This window comes from Ambystoma mexicanum, chromosome 10 (genome assembly GCF_040938575.1).
Source record: "Ambystoma mexicanum isolate Mex_15411 chromosome 10, UKY_AmexF1_1, whole genome shotgun sequence".
In the NCBI taxonomy this organism is placed as follows: domain Eukaryota; kingdom Metazoa; phylum Chordata; class Amphibia; order Caudata; family Ambystomatidae; genus Ambystoma; species Ambystoma mexicanum.
The window spans coordinates 67,356,887-67,379,221 of NC_090932.1; the positions used below are offsets into that span (position 1 = coordinate 67,356,887).

General features: G+C 47.5%; 1 long non-coding RNA gene across 1 annotated transcript in view; it reads right to left on the reverse strand.

Moving 5' to 3' along the window:
* Positions 1–22,335, reverse strand: part of LOC138493124 (uncharacterized) — a 38,662-nt gene that overhangs the window by 11,417 nt on the left and 4,910 nt on the right. Inside the window, exon 2 of the long non-coding RNA XR_011276269.1 lies at positions 13,533–13,770. This is a non-coding gene — a long non-coding RNA (uncharacterized lncRNA). The remainder of the gene's footprint in view (positions 1–13,532; positions 13,771–22,335) is intronic.

Here is a 22,335-nt window from a genome sequence, read left to right on the forward strand (position 1 = left end):
TTCAGTTCTTTCCTACAAAGGGTACTCCAACAGGCCACGCCTAGAGCCAGAACGGTACACTATCTAGATGATTTCTTCTTCACTGGCCCAGCAGGGTCTCCCATATGCAGCTCATCCATTAAGTTATTCAGTGAAACCAGGCAGGCATTAGGGGTTCCACTGGCGCCTTAGAAGACGGTAGGACCCACCACCACCCTGTCATTCTTAGGCATAGAGATTGACTCTTCCAAGAGGGAATGCTGCCTACCCATAGACAAAATAGAGGACTTTCTAAAGACAATAAGGTTGATGACAGGCAGGGACTAGGCGACGCTGGGGCAAATACAGTCCCTTGCTGGGAAGCTCAATTTTGCTACCAGAATCATGTTCCAAGGCCGGATGTTTAACAGGAACGTGGAACTAAAAATGAGGGGGGGTTACTAAGCCACACCACCACATCAGATTGGGCAAAGAAATAACACTAGACATGGCCATATGGGAATCATTTCTTAACAATTTTAATGGCCAGGTGATATGGCGCAAAACCATGAATGGAGCAGACAAAAGGTCCTTGTTCACAGATGCGGCTGGCAGCAAAGGATTTGGGGTATGTTTTGCTAACAAGTGGTGCGCTGAGCACTGGCCTCCCTGCTGGCAGAGGAGGGGCTGGTCCATGAACATCACACTGCTAGAGATATTCCCCATAATGGATGGCACTCTATTTATGGGGGCACTTGTTGGCCAGCACAGAACTGGTCACACAGTCAGACAACATGGCGGTTGTACACATTTTAAACAAGGGTGCTGCCTCCTGCCCTCTGGTGCTAAACGTGTTGAGAGAAATGACAAAAAGTCATCCTGGAAAATAACATGGTAATAATTGGGCGCCACATTGCAGGCAAAGATAATAAGGCCGCTGACGCTCTGTCCCGTTTTCAGTTCTCCACTTGCAAGGCACTAAGCCCACAGGCAGAAGCCAGGAGGACAGCAGTTCCAGAAGAGGTTTGGGCCACCATGGACACATCCAAGGCAGCCCCCGCCAGCCAGCCGGTCACAGCTCTCCCATCTGGCAGCAGTTTCATATTACACTAGATTAGCGGTGGCACCCGACCCCACCCACAGCGCACTAACCAGATATGCTCTCAACGGTTGGTCCAAAATGGAAGGGGTCAAGACAGACACCAGGCGCCCCATCAATTTTGCTAAATTAAAAAGTTCTGCTAGACACCCTCCCTGCAGTATGCAACAATGCCTACGAGACCTCACTATTTAGAGCTGCCTTCACACTCAACTACTCTGGGGCGTTCAGGATCAGCGAGATAGCCTCCAAAAACACAGGATCAGAGGTAGGGCTGTGAAACTGTGTAGGTCCAAAACTGTCCAATTAGGAAAAGGGAGGATCATCAACCTGTACTGCATTGAGGAAACAGAATATTGCCCCATCAGCATCACCAGGGCCTTCACGAACAAGCGCCCCAGCCGGGGGGGGCAATTATTCACACACAAAATTGGGTCTGCCCTCAGTAGATTCCAGTGAGGTCTGTCCTCAGGAAGACTATAATAGCTATAGGATGGAATCCTACTGAGTTTGGATCCCACGCCTTCAGAATAGGAGCAGCCACTTAAGCCTGGATGGGGGGGGTTGCAAGAGAAAGCCATAAAAGGGATTGGGGGTTGGAAATCGGGGGCTTACAAAAGATACATCAGGAAAGACTTGATCTAATAGTATCTTCCTCCCCCCCCCGATTATCTCCTCATCATCCACCCATCTCGGGGGCAATGACTCAGCTGGGCAGGACGTTTTTCTGGCTTAAATCGGCACCTCCCTCAGATCCCTGGCACGCATGCTAAGACTTTGAACAGAAGTAATGATGTCAGAAATCATCCCTCGCCAACAGTGGCATGGGGCAGAGTGCAGCAAAGCCATGGAGATTTCTAGGCGCAAACTGAACAAAGCCGTGGCCAATTTCTGCCTTTTATCAGGCCTCAAATTTATTAAACATGGGATCTCGGTACACAACCAGGCCATGTTCTGCAATGACAGGGTTCACCTGTCCATTGAAGGTATGGACATTTCACCAGGAATATTGTCTGGACCCTGGCAGCCAGAGGCTGTACTTAATTCATAATCTCTTATTTTGGGGGGACCTGGGAGACGCCGGTCAGCATCCCCTCAGGGTGGCGGCGGGGATCAGCCTCGAGCGGGCCCCTAATTGGGATTAGGGCCCCCCGCTCACCTGTTCCCTCTGTCCCCAAAATATAGTATTGTTATCCTTATGTGATGTTATGGCTGGTTTTTCTTTTGCACCATGGCTGGTACTAAAATAAAGCTTGTGGCCAAAGTTTTTTCCACCTCACATCCTGGTCGTCAGTCTCCTCATTCCTGCAACTGTCATTCTGTATTGCCTGTCTTGTCACACTTGTCATCCATCCGTGTCACCCGCATGCCACTCCCCAGCACAAAAACACTTCCAGGCTTATACACCCGGGCCCACCCGGATGGGAGGCCCGGGGCCGTAAACTGGGAGGTGGGGGGTTTGTGCTAAGTCCGGTGGGGCAGTGCCTTTTGGCGCTGCCACACTTAGCATGCACATGGTGGGGTCGGGCTGCTGGGTCCCTTAACAATGGGAACCCAGACAGCGCGTCTCCAAGACAGGAGGGTGAGGTGAGAGGGGCAGGTGACAACCGGCAGTCGCTGCCCCCTGTCACCTTGCCCTCCATACTTCAAAGGCCCCCCTTCCCATCCTGCGGATGCTGAGCGGGGGCCTTTTGAAGTTCAAAGAAAGGGCCGCTTTGCCCCCAGGCCGAATTTTGCCTTTATCTGGCGGGGGCAAGGTGGCCCTTCTCATGCTCCCTCCCCGTCAGCCACGAACAGCAGCAGGACGGCTGCAGGTCTAAAAAACCATCCCTCCCACCCTGCAAATAACTGTAAGGAAAAGCTATAGCGAGGGCCAGGTAGAAGATGGAACACAATCATATCATTAGGGGAGGCTAAAACGCCTCACTTCAAAAAATAAACATAAAAATTCAACTCCAAGAAGGGCCTTTTTAAAATACCGGGGGGTCTTTTATCTATTAGTTAATATGCTAGGAAAATACAGTTATAGAAGACCCAGGCGCTCAGAATCCACCAGAGATCATCAATACAGGTGGGAGCTCTAGGGGTTTTACAAAACTGAAAAGGAGAGAGGAACTTGAGCAGAAAAATGTACTAGTAAGCCTCAAGTATCCACCTCCATGCATGCAGATGGGGGGTCTCACCACAAGTGGATCAGGAGCAGGGTAAGTTCCTAGTAAGGCTCCGGAACCCACCCCCTCGCATTTTTTATGCAAGATAAGCGCACTGGGGTACGCAAGTGGATCGTGGGTAGGGGAAGTTCCCAGCTAAGCCCTTAGAACCCACCCCAGCAGCGAAATAGTACAACACAAGCACTGAAGGGGTTTCACAACACAAGTGGATCGGGAGCAGGGAACATTCTAGTAAGGCTCTCTTTTTGAACCCATTCCAGCTGTAAAAACAGGCAGCCTTAAGCGCTGAGGGGGTCTCACAACGCAAGTGGATCGGGAGCAGGGTAAAAACCTAGTAAGGCTCTTTGAACCCACCCCGGCTGTAATAACAAGCAGCTTCAAGTGCTGAGGGGGTTTCATAATGCAAGTGGATCGGGAGCTGGGTAAAAACCCAGTAAGGCTCTTTGAACCCACCCCGGCTGTAAAAACAAGCAGCGCTAAGCGCTGAGGGGGTCTCACAAGGCAAGTGGATCGGGAGCAGGGTAAAAACCTAGTAAGGCTCTTTGAACCCACCCCGGCTGTAAAAACAAGCAGCTTTAAGCGCTGAGGGGGTTTCACAATGCAAGTGGATCGGGAGCTGGGTAAAAACCCAGTAAGGCTCTTTGAACCCACCCCGCTGTAAAAACAAGCAGCTTTAAGCGCTGAGGGGTCTCACAATGCAAGTGGATCGGGAGCAGGGTAAAAACCCAATAAGGCTCGTTGAACCCACCCCGGCAGTAAAAACAAGCAGCTCTAAGCGCTGAGGGGGTCTCACAATGCAAGTGGATCGGGAGCAGGGTAAAAACCCAGTAAGGCTCTTTGAACCCACCCCGGCTGTAAAAACAAGCAGCCTAATGCGCAGAAGGGGTCTCATAGCACAAGTGGATCTGGAGCAGGGAAGACCCTAGTAAGGCTCCTAGAACCCACCCCCGAGGAAACAACTAGCCCGCAAACGGAGCGTGGGGGCTTCAAAAACTCAAGTGGATCATGTGTGGAGAAAGTGCCAAATTCATCTCCAAAGAGTGGACCAAGAGGCTAAAATGCCTCCATCCGTGGAAAAGTACAAAACACATGACCAAAAAATCAAAATGGCTCCAAGAACACATCCCGCGGAGGATCAAGTGAATGGCTTCACAACGCGGGGTTTTGTTTTATCAACAAGTACGGATCAAGAGCCATAACTTCAGCTAAAATCACCCTGTGAGCAAGAGAGGGCGCAAATGCTAAACCTGGTCAGATTGGACAGCAATGAAAGGCACACAAGCGCACACCTCCCCACCTCACTTGGAAAGGACAAGAGAAAGCAGGATGAACCTGCTCCAAAGACAAGCAATTATGAACATGTCACAGCTCACACGCTGGGGCCAAACAATTGTCACAAGCTTTCATTTGAATGGCGGCGGGGATCAGCCTCGAGCGGGCCCCTAATTGGGATTAGGGCCCCCCGCTCACCTGTTCCCTCTGTCCCCAAAATATAGTATTGTTATCCTTATGTGATGTTATGGCTGGTTTTTCTTTTGCACCATGACTGGTACTAAAATAAAGCTTGTGGCCAAAGTTTTTTCCACCTCACATCCTGGTCGTCAGTCTCCTCATTCCTGCAACTGTCATTCTGTATTGCCTGTCTTGTCACACTTGTCATCCATCCGTGTCACCCGCATGCCACTCCCCAGCACAAAAACACTTCCAGGCTTATGACTTCCATTGTTAGTGGGAAAGTGCATTCCAGGGTCATGTGCGAGTGGTTTCCCTGACAATGTACTGTGTACCCTCAGCTGCGCTGCTCCTTGCAGACCGAGGCCCAGCTGGGCCGGCTCAGCATAAACAACAGATGCTATCCTGACAGTGAACGCTGGAGTGGCAATTCATCTGCAGATGTTTGTTCCTCTGCCACTTTCCCTGCACTAATGTCGGAAAGTCACGGGTCTGCCATTGAATTGGCTTCTGAGACAATTCAAAATGAATATTGCGAGTATCAGTTGTTGAGGGTGCCAGTTAGATGTTTGTCAGTGTTCATGAGCTGAAACTGCCCAATTACGGGTTACAATACGTGACGCTCTGATGCTTCAGTGTTTCTGCCTGGCTCAGGGGATTTCCTGTCTAACCCTTATGTGCACCTGCTCCCCGTCCCCCACCCCCTCCCAACTCTTCTCCTGGTTTTCCCAAGTGGCCGTCTGTGGCGACTTCCAGTCATTTGCCCCACATAATGATTTAAAATGTCAGTTTGCATCTCGAATTGAATAGAGTTTAACGCCTTTGTTCAGGATGTTCATTATTGAGTTGATTTTGTATTTCGATATGCATGCATCCTTTTACTATTGAGGCAGTGTGGAGAGTCATCAGGCTCATGAGTGGTTTGGCGCATCTCATGGTGAAGCCACAGGGGTCAATGCAAATGTTGGTGGGGGCCCATCTTTTGTTAGCCCTGTTCCACTGATCTATTGTAATGTATAATGGTGGGAGTGAGTTGCATTGCATGTTAGTTAGTTTGATACCCTGGCCTTTGGTGTCTCCACTTTGGGTTTAATTGAAGTGCTCATTGATATGCTATATGATATTGCCCCCCTCTTTTTTTTTCTTCCCCCCCCCTTTTTGGAATTGCCTAGTTCCTGGCTAGAAGGATTTCAAAAATTGGTGTCCTTATGCATGCATTGCTTCCATTTGGCTAATGTTGCTGCTTTGGTTTCGGGTTGTCAGGGCATCTTCTAGATGGCCTATCTGTATTTGTAGGTTGATCATGCTTCCACGAATTCACCAACAGGCCTGTAACATGTGGGTATATTGCTGATTGTGTATATGGCAATGGGTGGATTTGGAATGTTTTTGTTGTATGTGTTTGAGCTTGGGCTCTGGTGTGTGTTTGACTCTTGATTGTGAGTGCAATTTACGCGTGTATATTGGTTTTTGCAGCTTTTGAACCTGCAATTTGCATGTTTGTGTGCATGTACGTCGATTTATTAATGTTGATGGGTCTTTGATGATCTGTCATTATTTCTTATGGCCAGCTGATTGACTTTCCAGTGTGTGGGTGGTGGGGGACTGTTTGTTCGTGAGATTTTCATGTGAGCTGGTGGGATGCCCATTCGATGCCAGTGTTGATCTATTAATGATGCATATTTGGGCTCCCCTGGAGTGTGAATGGTGTCCTTTTTCCTCCGATGTTCGGTAATGGGGGCCGGGGGGCTGATGGGTGCTGTGGTGGGATTGTTCTTGTGTTGTGCTGAATAGGTGGTGTTTGAACAACTTGTATAGGGATTGTGACCCAATACGTGGAGATGTTTGGGCGGAGTGAGAAGCATTTCAATTGTGTAACTTGTGGTGTTCTGTAGCATTGGGAGTAAGCTGGGTGGGAAGTGATGGGGTTTGTGTTCAAAAGGTTAAGTTTGGGTTCATGTTTGATGGGGAGGGGATTGGGACTTGGGACTTTGGTATGGGTTTTGTGTATTACTACTTGGGTTTGTGGTTGCTGCTAACAGGCTGCATCTGTTTCAGCAGGGGTGGGTTGGGTGTTTTGGGCGGCGGGGGGTGTGTATTTTGCCTTGTTCTCTTCAGTTGTTTATGGTTGCTTGGGTTGTCGGGTGGTTAAATTGTACAGTGAACATGGTGGGTGAGGATTTGAGGTTGGTGACTTGGAACGTCAATGTATTGAATAATGTCAAGAAAAGAATGAATATCTTGCGCTTCTTAGTTGATCTCAAGGGTGATGTGTGTCTCCTGCAGGAGACTCACTTGGCAAAGGGTGAAATTGAGAAATTGAAGAAAGGTTGGGTGGGGCAGGTCTATGGTGCCTCATTTAATACCAAATCGAGGGGTGTGGTGGTTTGATTCAGGAAGAATGTCCCGATCAGGGTTTTGAAGGAGGTGTCTGACAAAGAGGGGAGAATAATTGCTCTGCTACTTGATGTGTGGGGTCTTGTGGTGTCCTTGTGTAATATTTATGCGCCATCAGTAGATGACGGTTCCTTCTTCAGAAAGGTGGCTCAAATAATGCAGGATTTGGGATCCAGGAATGTTGTGTTGGGCGGAGATTTTAATATTTTTTTGGATGAGTCTGCGGATAGGAGTGGAAGTCGTTATAGGGGTGGTGCGGACCGACAACATTTGGCCTTGGCGGATTTGCTGTTGGAACATAATTTGCAAGACTGTTGGTGATTGGAACATCCCTTGGATAGGGAGTCCAGTTTTTACTCGGGTGCACATTCGGTCTATTCGAGAATAGATATGTTTTTGACTGCTGGTCGGATGACAGAGTGTTGAGAGACGTGTGAGATTGGTAGCATACTTTTGACGGATCATGCGCATGTGGTTTTGCAATTGCAGCAGTGATATGCACTGACAGTGCATACATTTTGGAGGATGAATGTATCATTGCTGCATAAGGATGATGTGTTGGAGACATTGAGGAAGGAAGTGGACTGTTTTGTGGGGTGTAATCATGATGGAGTGATGCGTCCCAGTGTTGTCTGGGAGGCTTTGAAATGTACGATACGGGGCCATTTAATTGGTGTATCGAGTGGGCTGAGGAAAAAGAGCGTTGAAAGGGAGGCATTGTTGGAGACTAAACTTACCGAATTGTCAAGGAGGGTGATGGTGGATCCCGTTTTTGGTGAGGCGGTGGGTGAACTTAAAAGGGTAAGGAGAGAATTGACCTCACTCATTGATGAACGTAATGATCAGAGTAACTTCTATTTGAAATGTGCGTATTATGAGAAGGGTGAAAAATGCGACAGGTGGTTGGCTTATAGGCTGAGGAAGCGGGAGGCGGAGCGGTCTATTCCGTCGATTCGTATGCATGACGGCAGTATAAGTTATCATCCGGGTGAGATAAACATTTTCAGAGACTTTTATGAAGAACTTTACAAGAATGAGTCGGAGGTATCAGGAGAGGGTACAGAATTTCTGGATAAGGTGGGCCTATCTAGGATTAATGTGGATGATTCGGAGTTGTTGGAGGAGGATTTTTCGTTGGATGAGGTTAGGATGGCGATTGGTAAGTTGAATGCTGGGAAGGCCCCAGGACCGGATGGGTTCCCGGCTGAGTTTTATAAGATGCTGCCGGATTCGGCTTTACGATTGTTGCTAGATATGTATGTGGAGTCGTTGACCATCGGATTACTTCCTGAGACTACTCGACATGCTCTGATATTGGTTTTCTTGAAAGGAGGGAGGGATGTTACTCTGCCTTCCAGTTATAGGCTCATTTGTCTTGTTAATGTTGATAATAAGATTCTGGCAAAAATGCTGGCTTGCAGGTTGGACCGTCTGCTTCCGTCTGTGATACATGTGGATTAATCTGGTATTGTGAAGGGTAGGAAGACCTCCAGTAACATTAGGAAGATTTTGAGTATTGTATCGAAAGCGAGTGGTCAGGAGGGGGATGGTGCTGTTTTGTCATTGGATGCAGAGAAATCGTTTGATAGAGTGAATTGGGAATTCCTCTACGCGGTGTTGGGCAAGATGGGTTTTGGTATGAGGTTTATTTCATGGATCAGATTGCTATATAGTGAGACGACTGCGGAGGTGGTCACCAATGGTATGAGGTCGGGGAGGATTAAAATGGAGAGAGGTACGAGGCAGGGGTGTCCTCTGTCACCTCTTCTGTTTGTGTTGGCTTTGGAACCACTGGCCGAGTTTATCAGGAGGGCGGAGGATGTAGTTGGTCATTCGTGCTGGGGGATAGCGCAGAAGATTTGGCTGTTTGCGGACGATATGCTCTTAGTCCTTAGTGATCTTAAGAAATCTATACCGTCATTGATGGATGTTATGGCGGAGTTTCATCATTGTTCTGGATACAAAATTAATTGGATGAAATCAGAGATTATGCCTTTGACACATTCTGTTGATAGGAGGTTTGTGGTGGACTTGGGCTTCAGTTGGTGTCCAGATAAATTGCTGTACTTGGGGGTTTGGCTTACTCCGGAGATAGGGGACATGGTTAAGGAAAATGTGCGGGTCATGTGTAGTGGTTTGAGGACGGACCTTGAGAGATGGAGTCTTTTGAATCTTTCTTTGTGGGCTAAGGTGAATGCCTTAAAGATGATATCTCCCCCGAGAATTATTTATGTTTTGAGTATGGTCCCTTTGATGTTCCCTGAGACTTTTTGGAGAGAGTTGGACAGGATGCTGCAGGAGTTCTTGTGGGATAGGAAGCCCCCGAGGTTGAAGTTGTGGAAGTTACAATTGCCGCTGCATAGGGGTGGCCTTGGGGTGCCGAATTTCAGGGCATACCACCTGGCTTTCTTTTCAGAATTTTTGGTTCCATTTGTGGAGGACTTGCAGGATGTCTGGGTAGAGGCTGAAAAACAAAAAAACCAAAAAAGACTAGATTAGTAAATCTAGTCCAACAGCCGCTCTCTGTACAAACCCCAAATGGGTGATATAGTTTAAACATGGATTCCAACGATAGAAATGTAAGTTCTTTTCTTCTTATGTATGAGTTCAATAGAAAAACACTGAATTCAAAGTAGTAGTGACGGTAATATGTTTATCAAAAACATGGATTCAAACAAAGGAGGAAAATCACTAATAATGTCTTAGTGAGGATTCAGCTGTCACATCTCATATTTTAAATAGACTTCTTTTACCAATGCATTTCGGAGCTTATAGCTCCTTCATCAGGATAAGTCTAATGAGACGTGTTTGGCCTCGTAGAGACGAGAATCCACAGTCAAAAAGCAGATGTGTGGTCTGCTGTCAGTAACGGCAGCGTACAGAGTACAGACGGATCGATAAAGCTGGAGGATAATCAGGGTCTGTATCGGCTAGGAAAACGCCGTTCTGCATCGCGATGACCCTGATGAACAAACCTTGCTGAAGTATAGCCTAGGAAACAGAGGTTAGAATAGAAGATGCAGCTTCATGAGCAAGAGCCAAGATATTTGTGCTAATGTTTTCTGAATAAAGAAATCGGAGGAGGGATCACAGAGAGCCTGAGAAGAACAGAACGGAGTAGAGACTAGTGGGCCTCATCACAACTTGGCCGGTAACGGTAACGCTATTTGCGCGGGCGGTATTAGCCCTACCACCAAACTCCCCGGCGCTAATAGCGCCGGATCACGAGTTCGGCGGTAATGTAAGTCCCCATTCCCCACTGAGCCCATTCGGGAATGCCTCATTCCCCATTGGGCTCAATGGGGAATCTTTGCGCTAATACCACCAGCGGATTTCCCGCCGGCGGTAATAGCGCGAATTTTCAGCGGATTTCCCCCCAGCTCGGAGCTGGGGCGAAAACCGCCAAAGCCCTGATTCGGCGGACCCTTAAATCCGGTGGTAATACCGCCGGATTTAAGGGTTACCGCCGAAGTCGTGATGAGGCCCATGTCAGGAGATGACAGTTCCCTTAACACAGAAAATAATTCTTTGGGTTTATTCAAAGCCTTAGAGATGCGTTGGCAACATTAGCAGATTTAGCAGCATTAATAGGCTGATATTTTATGCAGAGGGTTTTTAAGGTAACTTTATATGCCGAGTGGTAGGCGGAGCGCCATCGCGCCTCGAAACACTTGTATATAGGCGCGTTACAAATGCCAATCATATTATAACATATCATATCATATATGAGAGCTTAAGAGCTTGCAATCAGGGTGTATACGAAGGTGCAGAGTGCCTATGTCATTTCTGTTGTGAATTTACAACCTCATACGCGGCTTTAGTAAAGGCATCCTGGAGCGCTGTTAGAGAATCAGGGATGATATTAGAAAAAGGAGCATGATTAAGAAAATCAAAACAACCTGAGCAAAGAGAAGCCACATTAACTTCGTTCTTGACAAGAAGAAGCTACTAGGCTGCATGATTTAAATGATGGTGGGCCAAGTAGGGTGAAGGGCAGGGCAGAATGGGTAGAGTTGACCATATCCCTGCTAGCTATGCATATCAAGTTAGCAGGTGGATGAGAGCTTTGAAGTTAACAGGGAGAGTGTGAGGGTAGTAGGTTCATTATGTGTCAAGCTAGACCACATTACTGTTGTGTTGGCTAGCTGCATTCTAATACCAGTGGTGTGGTGTGGCATGTCCCCGGGCGTGAAGTATGGTTGCATATGATTGGGAGTGATTGGCGTTGCTTTGGCTATCGTTCCATAAGCATGGTGTGAGTGTGTAACATACCTATATGCTGACGCAGACTTCTTGGATTTGTAGTTGTGGCATGGACTGTCTCCTTTCTTCTGTTGGTGATTATGAACGTATTCTTACTTTCATTCGGCAAATGCAGGGATGTTCCTTGGTGCCATGGCCTACCTTGAGTTAATGACTGGCTCAGGAGGGCAGGGTTTTTCAGGGTGCAAGAGGGAATAGCCATGTCTTGAGACCCTCTGGAATGCCAACTGGTCCTCAATGCTTTGGATGTTAAATGAATTGAATTCCAGAGGGTGAGGGCTTGGATAGAGAAGGAGGAGTCTCATATTCTGGTTCAGTACCAAATGAACATCATACCATATAATAAAAGGCCAGATGTATGTTTGTCCGAAGCCATCATTTGCGTGCGTCACCTGTTACCACTGCTAGAGGGAGCCGTTGCTTTACACATAAAACAATAACACTTCAAGTTGCGCAGTAGAGGCTGCCTGCTTCATCTGTTATCACTGCTAGAGGGAGCTGTTGCCTAATGCATACAATAATAAGATTTCAAGTTCATCTTCCAGGTGCACAAAATGTGTATTTCAACAATAATAATATGTAATTAGCTGCAGAAATGGCCCAAGAGAGGGACACCACTTCAACAGCATACTTCAGCTTGCATGAAGAGAATCATCTTGCACGTGAATTGTATTACTATGACATCCCTGAACATTATATATTTGAGTCCAAATCCTGTATGTGGGATCCAACAATTGGCCATATGTACTATGTTGAACTTTCAACGGAGTCCGAGAGATTCTGTTTGAGGTTACTACTTGATGTGGTAGGATTATTATGCTATGCTATGGTATGCAGGATTGTTATTCTATAACTAGGCTATGCTATGGTATACTACATTAGGATCTCTCTCATACATTTAGGCCTCAGAGCTTCCCTCTGCTTCCCTCTGCACACAGCACCCCGGCATGCCCAAACCCCTCCTGGGGCATATGACACGTCCGATCTTCTCTTCCGCCTATTCTCTGCAAGTATAGCATTACCACCATATATGTGAGATAACAATAGGGTTTCTACGAATGCCACTTATCCATAATTCAACACAATGTCCCTGCAAGGCTGCGCCACAAGGTCACAAGTGAGATGTCAACAGTTCTTGACAAATTTCTGCAATATCGTGCCAAGTAACATCCCCCATTGTGAAACTTCTATAATATATTAGTGATTGCTTATGATATGCTAAATAACCTGCGCTCTAGGGGTGGTCCCTAGAGACCTCTGTGTGCCGACTGCCTGAACACTTGTCCTGCTGTGTTCCCTGCTGATCAGCTGATCACTCTGTATGCTGTGTATTTGCTATTTAATACAAGAAGCTAGGTTTACCATCAGTCTGCGTCTCATCTCCTTGTTTGCTGCAAACTGAGGCTGATGCTGAGAGGGCCCTTAGGAAGGGGCACAATCGTGGCCACCACATACTGCGCCACGTGAAAGAAGAAAGAACCTTTAAAAAATGTTTTTTCTATTAACATAAATTTAGTTAAAATGCACAACATAAAATATTTACACTCTGAAAATGTCTTCTTTTATGCACATTAGCCTGTGTACACAGGCTTTTCCACTAGTACCTTGGACATTTTTTTAAATCTTGCACTGAGCTATCTTGGACAACACATAACTACAACAACAAATTAGCACAAAAAAAACTATTTTGACACTACAGTGCAGAGGTACTAAGAAACAGGAAAGTCCCCTACTCTAAGCACATACAACTCATTTCCTGCACAAAAAAAGAGATGTTCACTATCATCGAAGAGGTAAGACACTCAACCACATGCAGCGAATCTTCAATACTCACGAAGCGCTCTGTCACGCTTTGCCCACTAGTCAGTTGCTTGTAAAATCATACACATTGGGATAGCCACTAAATGTAATACTTTCAGACCTTTCAATGGACCGGATTTTGAAAAATGTCTGATTGAAAGGAATTGAGTCAATCTCCAGCTGACCCATGCTCTCCTGACATCTTCACCGCAACACTATCTTGGCGAGCACTTGCATCGTGTATGGGGCACTATTCAATTTAAACTTGGAACAAAGAGTAGTACCTTGAGAATTAAAACAGTCTACACTGTTCCCATGGGGAGCTTTGATAACCATTAATTCCTCAACCACTTTGAAACAAACAACATTCTGCAGCAATCCCATTTAAGTACCTGATGGTTCAGATGAATGGATCCGTTCCTCCTTTTGATTTGGGATGATCTGAAGGCCACCACAGATGCAGAGGAGTTGTGTGTTCTCATCTTACTCGATGTAGCCATAGGGTTCAACAGAGCCAGTCACCGCATCCTCTTTGAAAAGGCTGAAAGAAGCTGACTTGACCCACTTTACGGGTTGGCATTGTTCCTCACCAACATTACAGAGACTTTCAATCCACCTGCTCCATTAAACCTGTGCAGAATAGTTTCTTGAGTATGGCAGGGAACAATTCTCTGGAGTTCAACACTCTTGAGATACATCAGAGAACATGGCCTAATTTGCTACAACTACACCAATGATGCACCAATTGTTTCCAAGCTCTACGCAGACAGCCACAAAGCTTAGTCGGACGGTACCAGATATCTTAACCAAGTGAAGGTGAGTGGGAGAGTACTGCTCTCACTGCCTGTGAAAAGGGACTGGGAGATTGGATGCACATTTTCTTTGTCTGGCAGAAGGAGGGGTTTGTTGGTGAAGGAGGTAGACCACTGCATATCTGGATTCACTGGGAATAATACATGTGAGAGGGGAAGTGTGGATCAGTAAGTGGAGGAAGTCTTGGATGAGTGGAAAGAGGACATTCATGATTTCAGGAGCTTTTATGTCTCTGGCAGAGTCTGTTCACAAGTATTGTATCTGTTGATGAAGGGCTTGCTTGAGGAGGTGAAGGATGCTTGAATGTGGGCTGTGTGGGTGAGTCAGGGGCTGCAATAGTGACATCTGTGCTTAGGTCTGCAATGACTGTGTTGATGTTTTGCCAGATGTCCCTGTTTTCTGTGGAGAAAAAGATGCTAGATGTTTGCATATCTGTATTGAAGGTTCAATGAAGGTGAAGGAGGTGTTTGCCCCTTAATGAGCGGCTGTTAGAGTGCTTCTGTGATGTTCAATGATGATAATGGATGGGCTAACAATAGTGTTTTGTAGCTTTTATGATCTGACTTTTGAAGTTGGATAGCTTAGATTGTAGGGCGATTTTGGCTGGGGTAGCAGTGGCTGTGCCATATTATTTCTGTTTATGCAGGCAATGAAACAATTTGAGCAGTTCAGCAGTATACCATTGTTGGGTTGGACCTTTGGTTGTGTTGATTTGTATGTGCTTGAATAGGGACTGGCCTTGAAGGCCATGCCAGGGCATTTTATAATGTTGCTAAGGACTACTGTTGGGGCTGTGAAGGACTTTGGTTGATTATTGTCATGAGTAAAATGCCCAGTCTGTGGTGTTGACGATCAGTAGGGTCAATTTCCTACATGAGATGGGCAGGACGATTGTGCTTCTGGGATTTACATGTTTAAAGTAGGGACATATCAAAATTAATTCTTAGTGTTCTGACCATGGCATGTAGATGGGGAGGAGATGGAGATGGGGCAGTCGGGCTGAATATTCCATTAAGTGTGCGTCTGGAAGAGTGGGTCAGCCTTTGGACTAGCTGTGCAAGTCCAATTAATAAAGCAAAACAAATTAGGTGATTGCTGAAGGTTTGAATTAACCTGATCCTCTGGGACTACAGTGGGCAAACCTCCAGAACAACATTCTTCACCTGCCAAGCTATTACAAAAAGGGCAAAGACCATATGCAAATCTGGCTTGGACTCACACCAAAAGGGGCAGTCCAGCCTAAACTGCTTGGTCACAGTCTTTCTACACAAGACCACAAGCAACCGAAGACATGTTCCAACCTCATTGGGCATCATTAGTAAGATGTAGCCAGGATCTCAATGCCCAGCAGGCACGAGATCTACGTTTGGGCATACCCGTTCCACTCGGTGTGACTAAAGCAAAACAAGAGAGGTGATGACTGGAAGGTTTCGAAATACTCTGAACCTCTAGCATTGCTCTGGGCAACCCTCGAGACCATCATTCTTCACCTGTCAAACCATTACAGAAAGGGGAAAGACTGTATGCAAATCAGGCCTGGTCCCACCCCAAAGGCGGCAGTCCAGCCCGATTCTAGATCCCACAACAATGGAATGTAGGTGTAGGCAAGAATGCTGCCTGTACGGTTAAGTGGGGACTTGAATGTAGCCACCTAATGACAGCTGGATGCATGCACCAACCATACAAACTCGATGTTTCAGAATGTGCCAAATGTACCATTTCTAGGGTTTCACTTGATTATAGCCAATGCATTCTTTCCCCTCCCGCTCCCCACTTTGGAATTAGCCAAAGGCGCAACCACCCTCATGCACGCATCTGCTTTCACATACAACTCAAATGATACTTTACACAACACTTCTGCCATAAGAATGTAGCATAAGAATGTAGCTACATTTCACGACAAAAATTAGAACTGTAGCTACACACATGATTGACTATCCTCTTGTGTACCGTAGTGTACCTCTCTTCACGCATATGGGTCGCTAGCAGGGACTCGGCCACGCCCTCATAACCTTTAAAGGCCATTTTGCAAACACACATATTCGTACCTCCTATTTTTCCCCTACTTTGGACTTTGGTCCCTCGTTCAACCTGCAGCACATTGGTACCATACCCATGGTGAAAGGTGCTATACAAGTGATGAAATGAAAATTAATGAAAAGTGTCCTGGCTCCCAAAAGCACGATTCAGGTACTCAGTTCCTTACTATGGTAGTATTAGTGGAGGGTACTGCACTCTGCAAAAATAAAGTGGGCCTCATTACAAGCATGGCGGTCCGGGAACTACGGTACCGGTAAGCATGCCAAGTGCCATACTACGCGCTCTGCTCCCGGGTGCCGTTTCACCCGCCAAGTTTTTCCTGGTGGGTGTAACGGCACCCGTGAGCACAGCATGTCAGATGCACCGGCACAACTCTGTGCATCCGACCTCCCCATCCCGATTCAGCCCTATGGGGCAGAATGGGGATCGGGAGGCCCTTGATTCCGGCACCCGTAAATGGGTAATTACCGGGTCCGCCAAGCTTGGCATGACCCAGTTCTTGCCCATTCGCGGGTGCCAGAAAAAATGCAACTCCGGTGGCAGCCGTGCCCTTAATTAGGGCACGGCTACTGCCAGAGCTGTAATGAGGCCCAGTGTCATTTCATGTATTGAATTTCCTTTCAGTTGTTGAATTCATGAAGTGCCTTTTGCCAAAAGCGCTATTACAAAATATCAGCAAACGGTATAATTTACATGATAATGCAAAAAACAACTAAAAACTGAAGGAGGGGTAGGTAAATAGAAAGTAGAAAGAAGGGAGTGACGATGAGCTTTCGGGTTGGATTGAAAAATACAAAGAGATGAAGAAGAGCCGATAGAGAGAGGGAGAGAATTCCAGTGTTTGGGGCCTAAGAAGACACAAGATCGGAAACGGGAAGAAGCACAGGGGCATTTGGGGACAGTGAGGAGAAGCGGATTCTGTGATCAGAGAGTCTGAGAGAGAGAATAGAAGGAGACTAGCGAAAAAAGATAAGGAGGAGCCAGGCCGTGAGTACACTTAAAAACAATTGAAAGAAAATTGGTCGAGAAGAGGTGATTCAAAGGGAAGCAGTGAAATAGACACTAAAGAAGAAGAGGAGTGAAAAGATAAAGAGAAGAGAAGACGAACTGAAGAAGAGAAGAGCAGTAGTCGATACGAGAAAAGACCAGGCAAAACAGAAGAAGTTTCATAGGATGAAATGAGAGATGGGGCGAGCAGGACGGATGTTAAAAAGGGCATAGCAGAAGCGAGCAATAGAAGAGACATTCAGTTTAAATGAAAGCAGGGGATCAAAGATAACCCCTAAATTGCACACCAAAGAGGAAAAGGGCAGGGAGGAATGAGGAAAAAAGAGAGACAGAGCAGGAAGTGTTTATGGAATAGGTGAAGCAGGGAAAAACAGAATCTCAGAAGGATTGAGGTGTAGAAAATGGGAAGACAACCATTGTTGGGCAGCAGAAAGGCAAGTTGATACAGTGGAGGGCAGAATAGAGTCAAAGGAAGAAAAAAAGAGAGAGATTTGTGTATCATCTGCGTACAGCCGAAAGGAAAGATTGAATGAAGAAAAAAGAGAAGAGAATGGGGCAGTGTAGAGAGAGAAACGGAAAGGACCAAGTACAGAACCAATTTTTCACATGAACAACAGCCTTTCTGGAAGGCACTCAAAACCCTAACAGTACTTCTGAAAGGTCTTTTAAAAGCCCATCCATGTCCCAGTGCTACAGTGCCAAACACCCCATGCCCCATGCCAGGGAAACCGTACCTCTGAAAGGTATCATAGGGTCCCACTCACAGTACTTCCCAAGCTTCCTCAAACCATGAGACCCACTACTTTAAAAAGGAAAAGCCCAAATATGCCACAGACATAGTGCTTTGTGAGGAGCTCAAATACCAAACAGTACTTCTGGAAGGCAAACAAAATACTAAAAGTACTTCTCAAAGGCCTTCCGGGGCCTCCGACCTAGTAATAAACTGTCACAACTCATGAAAGGGCACCGTACTTCTGGAAGATACTCATAGAGTTCCAGCAACAGTATTCCTAAACAGTCCTCTAATTAACTGTCCCGGTTCTTTTAAACAGTCCATCCCCACCTCATGCCAACAAAGCAGTACTTTTAGAAGGACACACACAATGAACAGTACTTTGGAAACCACACATAAGCGGAGCAGTACTTTTTCACAAAGGTCTTCATAGAGCCCACCCCTGCCCAGTGCCTCTACGAGGTCAAACCCTCATGGCATTCTGGTTAGGGCAGGTAGTCAGATCCCTAGTAGTACTGACAATCCTCACACCTCCCCCCTGTAAAAATACTGCTCTAAGATCCTTACTCTTGCCACATCACATGCAATGTCAGCTACAAGCTGCTCAGGGTGCCCGACATTACTAGAACAGCCCTTCCCCAAAAAAAAATAATCTGCCAGTCAATGTTTCATGTAAGCTGGGAATGTCAGGCGGCGAGTGCCTTCAGTGCTCAACTATATAAGGGTGGGTAATGGCGCAATGCCACCATTACTTGTAAGAAGGAATGTAGCCCGAGGGACAGAGCTGGCACCTATGTTTCCTTTCAGGACATCCACGTGGGACTTGAGCCCCACCAATATTTTAACATACACATTTCATTCAACACATCTCCTCTCGGGTTTAGAGAAAGGTGTGCAGCCGTGCATTTATTTGCTCTTTCTGGACACTTTCTTTCATAGTAAATGTCACCATTCAACCCCAAACACAGCCGTACCGCACAGCACGTGGCCATGCAGGTGTGGCACTGGGAGAGACGTCCACACTCCCAGTTCCCCTCCCCCTCGTGTGCCCTCCTGGTTCCCCTTGCCCCAGTCCACGCTGGGCTCTGTCAGGGCGGGCAGCTGGCTAGCCGAGCTGGGATTATTCTCTGTCTCGTAGGTTACAGTAACACCCAACTAACTAACCAGGCTCTGCACTGTAATAGTACGCTGTAATGCAGCCCAGGCCTATCACACAACCATTCAGTGACTAATGCCAGTACTTCCTGAAAGCACTAGGAACCGTCCTCTCTGCAGCGCTCTGAAGGAGTTCTTCCTTCCGGGTCACCGATAAGCCTTGCACTTTCTGCATGGCTTCCCCACACCCATATCACCAGCCCTTCCTAGGCTGTACGTCTCTCCTCATTGCTTAGGCGTACCATCCCTGTACCCATCCTGTCCTCCTCTCCTCCTTCCCCTTTCCTGCTCCTCCACACACTGTCTTCCGACTTCTAGTGCCGGCAACATGCCACTTTTCGGGCAAGCATCGGGGCTGTTAAACCACAATGGTGGTGACTGTCTCATTACATAACACTCTTAACATCACATAAGATATGTGACATTTAACGGGCGAGAATAAAAGTGACGACGGAAGGACGAAGGAAATGGAGGAGGCACCCCAATAACCTGTGTGAGGTCCTCCTCCTCCCTCCCCCACCCTCTCCCTGGGTAAGGGGGGAGGGTGCCCGCCAAAGCGCGGCAAAACAGGCAAAAGCCCGCGAAGGGCAAACAAAGGAAAGGGGCGGGGGATGCCCCATATACCGGGCGGCCGCTCGGCAGCAGGCAGTTTCCAGCCCCTGCCAACGGACGCCCGCCGGACACAAAGGAAGGATTTCGTTTTCGTTTGCAGCTGAAGGACCCCGACCTGCCCCTCATCACGGAAGAGTTTCCTGCTCCTGAGTCGGGTTGCTGAGCCCAGGCGCGGAAGTGCCAGGTTCCAGTTGAGGTCGTCCTCACTATGGCCAGGCGAGGAGTTTCCACTTCTAGTGGCATTTCGTAGGAGGTTTGCGGTTCCATGTGGAAGGTGCGTCGGGTCGCGAAAGGGAGTGAGAAGGAATGGCTAGAGGGAAAGTAACTAATCCGGCGTTGGTGGGACTGGGGAATGGTGTCACAGGGCGCTGGGCCATGTTTAAGTTCAGGAGTCCAGGGTCTCAGGCGGGGCTCGCGCTGGCGGTCAATGCAGGACAATATAATCAGGATGCGCGGCAGGAGAAGGATCAAGCCTTGAAGGGAGTGTAAGGTGCAACACCGGCTAGTGGTGATTGCAAACAGGAAGCGGGCCAAGGGCCCCTAGGCTGGCAGCAGGTCAGGCAGATGTCCGTTATCTGCTGGGTGGACCATCCCGCCCCAGAAATGTTGGAAATCATGTGGCCAAGGTTCTTCAGCAACAGGGGTAATTTACATGTGTTTCCCAGATGTGTTGGAACGGGAGTGAAAACGTTGCACATTGGTTGCTGTGCTTTCAAGCAAGTCAACAGCGGCGCTGCTTTGTCTTAAAGCTAGAAATGCCAATCGGCAAGTGAGATAGCTCAGCACGTTATTGTGCCTGCGGGGTAGCGTCAGCGTTTTGGGCAAAAGCGCCACGGCCCATGAAAACATGACCCAAGTTAAAAAGAATTATTGAATGTAGCGGTTGCCCTCTGTTGGATAGATTGGTGTTGTGGAAGAAAGGAAGCGGTTTATCGGGCGCATGTAACTTCCACCCTCAGCACTGGTTTTAAGATTGTGTCGGGCACCGGGGTTGTCTGGTTGGTACGGATGGCACACAAGTGTTGGCAGGGTTTGCTCTTCAAGGAGGATTATGCATTGGGAGGCATGTATGCCATAGTTATGTTTTTATTGGTACTAGCACAATGAGGGGAATTAACATTATGCGTATTGTTGGGTTTGCGGAATGTTGGATGACAGTTAAAGAGGAACGAAGGTACGGGTGAAAGTATGGACCCCGGCTCCCGGGAATCCTTGCATTGGGAGTAGGCCTCTGCTAGGGAGTGCAATAGTGGTCTAACGTTGGGGGCAAATGCACGTGGAAGGACAGTCAACGATGGGGGCAGGCCTGGCACTGGGAAGAGTGTTTTGCGATATTAAATATTAATGTGCGTTCCACAAAGTTAATATGCGCCCAGCCGGTGGTATTTCTTTACTGGTGACCGGCGGGCCGGAAGGGAGTGCGCATACTTTTCTCAGGGCTCCTTTAACCCCGGGAGCGCAAACCGGTGTGACTTGCGCAGAATATGGTCATTGTCGAGCCATATTGCATAGGGTTTACGGAATGAAAAGCACCGTTTTCAAAATATTTTTGCACACGAGGAAGATTAATGGGGCAGTTCACGCGGCGGAGTTGCTTGGTTTTGAACTGTATTGGATGGTGAATTTAGGGGAAACTTTAGCTTGGCGGGCTGCTCTTCATTACTGCACAATGTGGCTAGCAGGCAGGCAGTGTGTGTGCCAGAAAGGCACGACGGAGATGCCTGTGGGAATTGGCTGCTGAGATACAGGCCCAAAGATAGTAGAGAGACACTAGTGCATAGCTCTCAACCATTTGTGTCGCAAAGGCAGGTGAATACACCCGATTTTAATTTTGGCGGGTGAGAGGCCCATTGAAAAGAATGGGCGTGCAGGAGGCTTGGCGGGTGAGTCAGCTGTTTACGAGGCGGGCGACACCCGCCAAAAACGTGTGATTTGAGAGCTATGCTAGCGGAATTACGGGAGGAGAAGTTAATAAGGTTAGTCCATGTTCCACCCCATCCCACGGACTTCAAACACCATAATGCAGTGGACAAAACGGATCCAACCCATTGGACTGACAATAACAGTGGATTCATGGTCATTCACTGGTAGAGGGGGGTGCAACACGAGCATAAATAAATGGTTGGAACTTTAAAGGGATACGAGTATTGGCGGATTGTATGCATCATGGTAGGAATAATCAAGCAGCCTTGCGTCCAGGTAAACTGCACTAGAGCAAGAACAGGGGTAATAGCTGCTTCGGATAAAGGCAACCTGGGATGATGCAGGCATGCAGCACACATCGTGCTGTGGCGGATTAGCAATGCAACACACAGGCAGACTAAAACCAAAGCAGTGTGGGCATCAGGGGCAAAGCGTCCTGCACGGAAGGAAGTTCTACCGAACGGGGAGTGTTGTTTTTTCTGTTGGAAACCAGTTTTTGAATAGTGACAAGGGGTGAGTTGTTGGGATAATGTGATACGAATTGTGGCCAAGGTGAAGCTGGGGAGAGGAGTTGGAGGGCGGCCTCCAGCACTACTTGGTGTGGGGGGAAAGCGAGTTGCCCAGGCTTGCAAAAGGCTAGTCATTTCTCTCTTGGGAACCCGTCAATATTAATGAAGGGAGAGTTTTGCATATAACGGGACGCAAATTGTGGTTTAGGTGAGGCAGGGGTGAGAAGTTGGAGGGCAGCTCCCTGCACTATGGGATGTAGGGACAATGAAAGTTGGCCAGCTGTGGTACAGTCATCAGGGAGCAGGCTACTGCCGACTTCAATGGAGATGTAACTTGCAGATTTATTGCCGGGCATCCATTTGCACCTTTAGGCTCTTGGGGCGTGCCTGCATATGGGCACG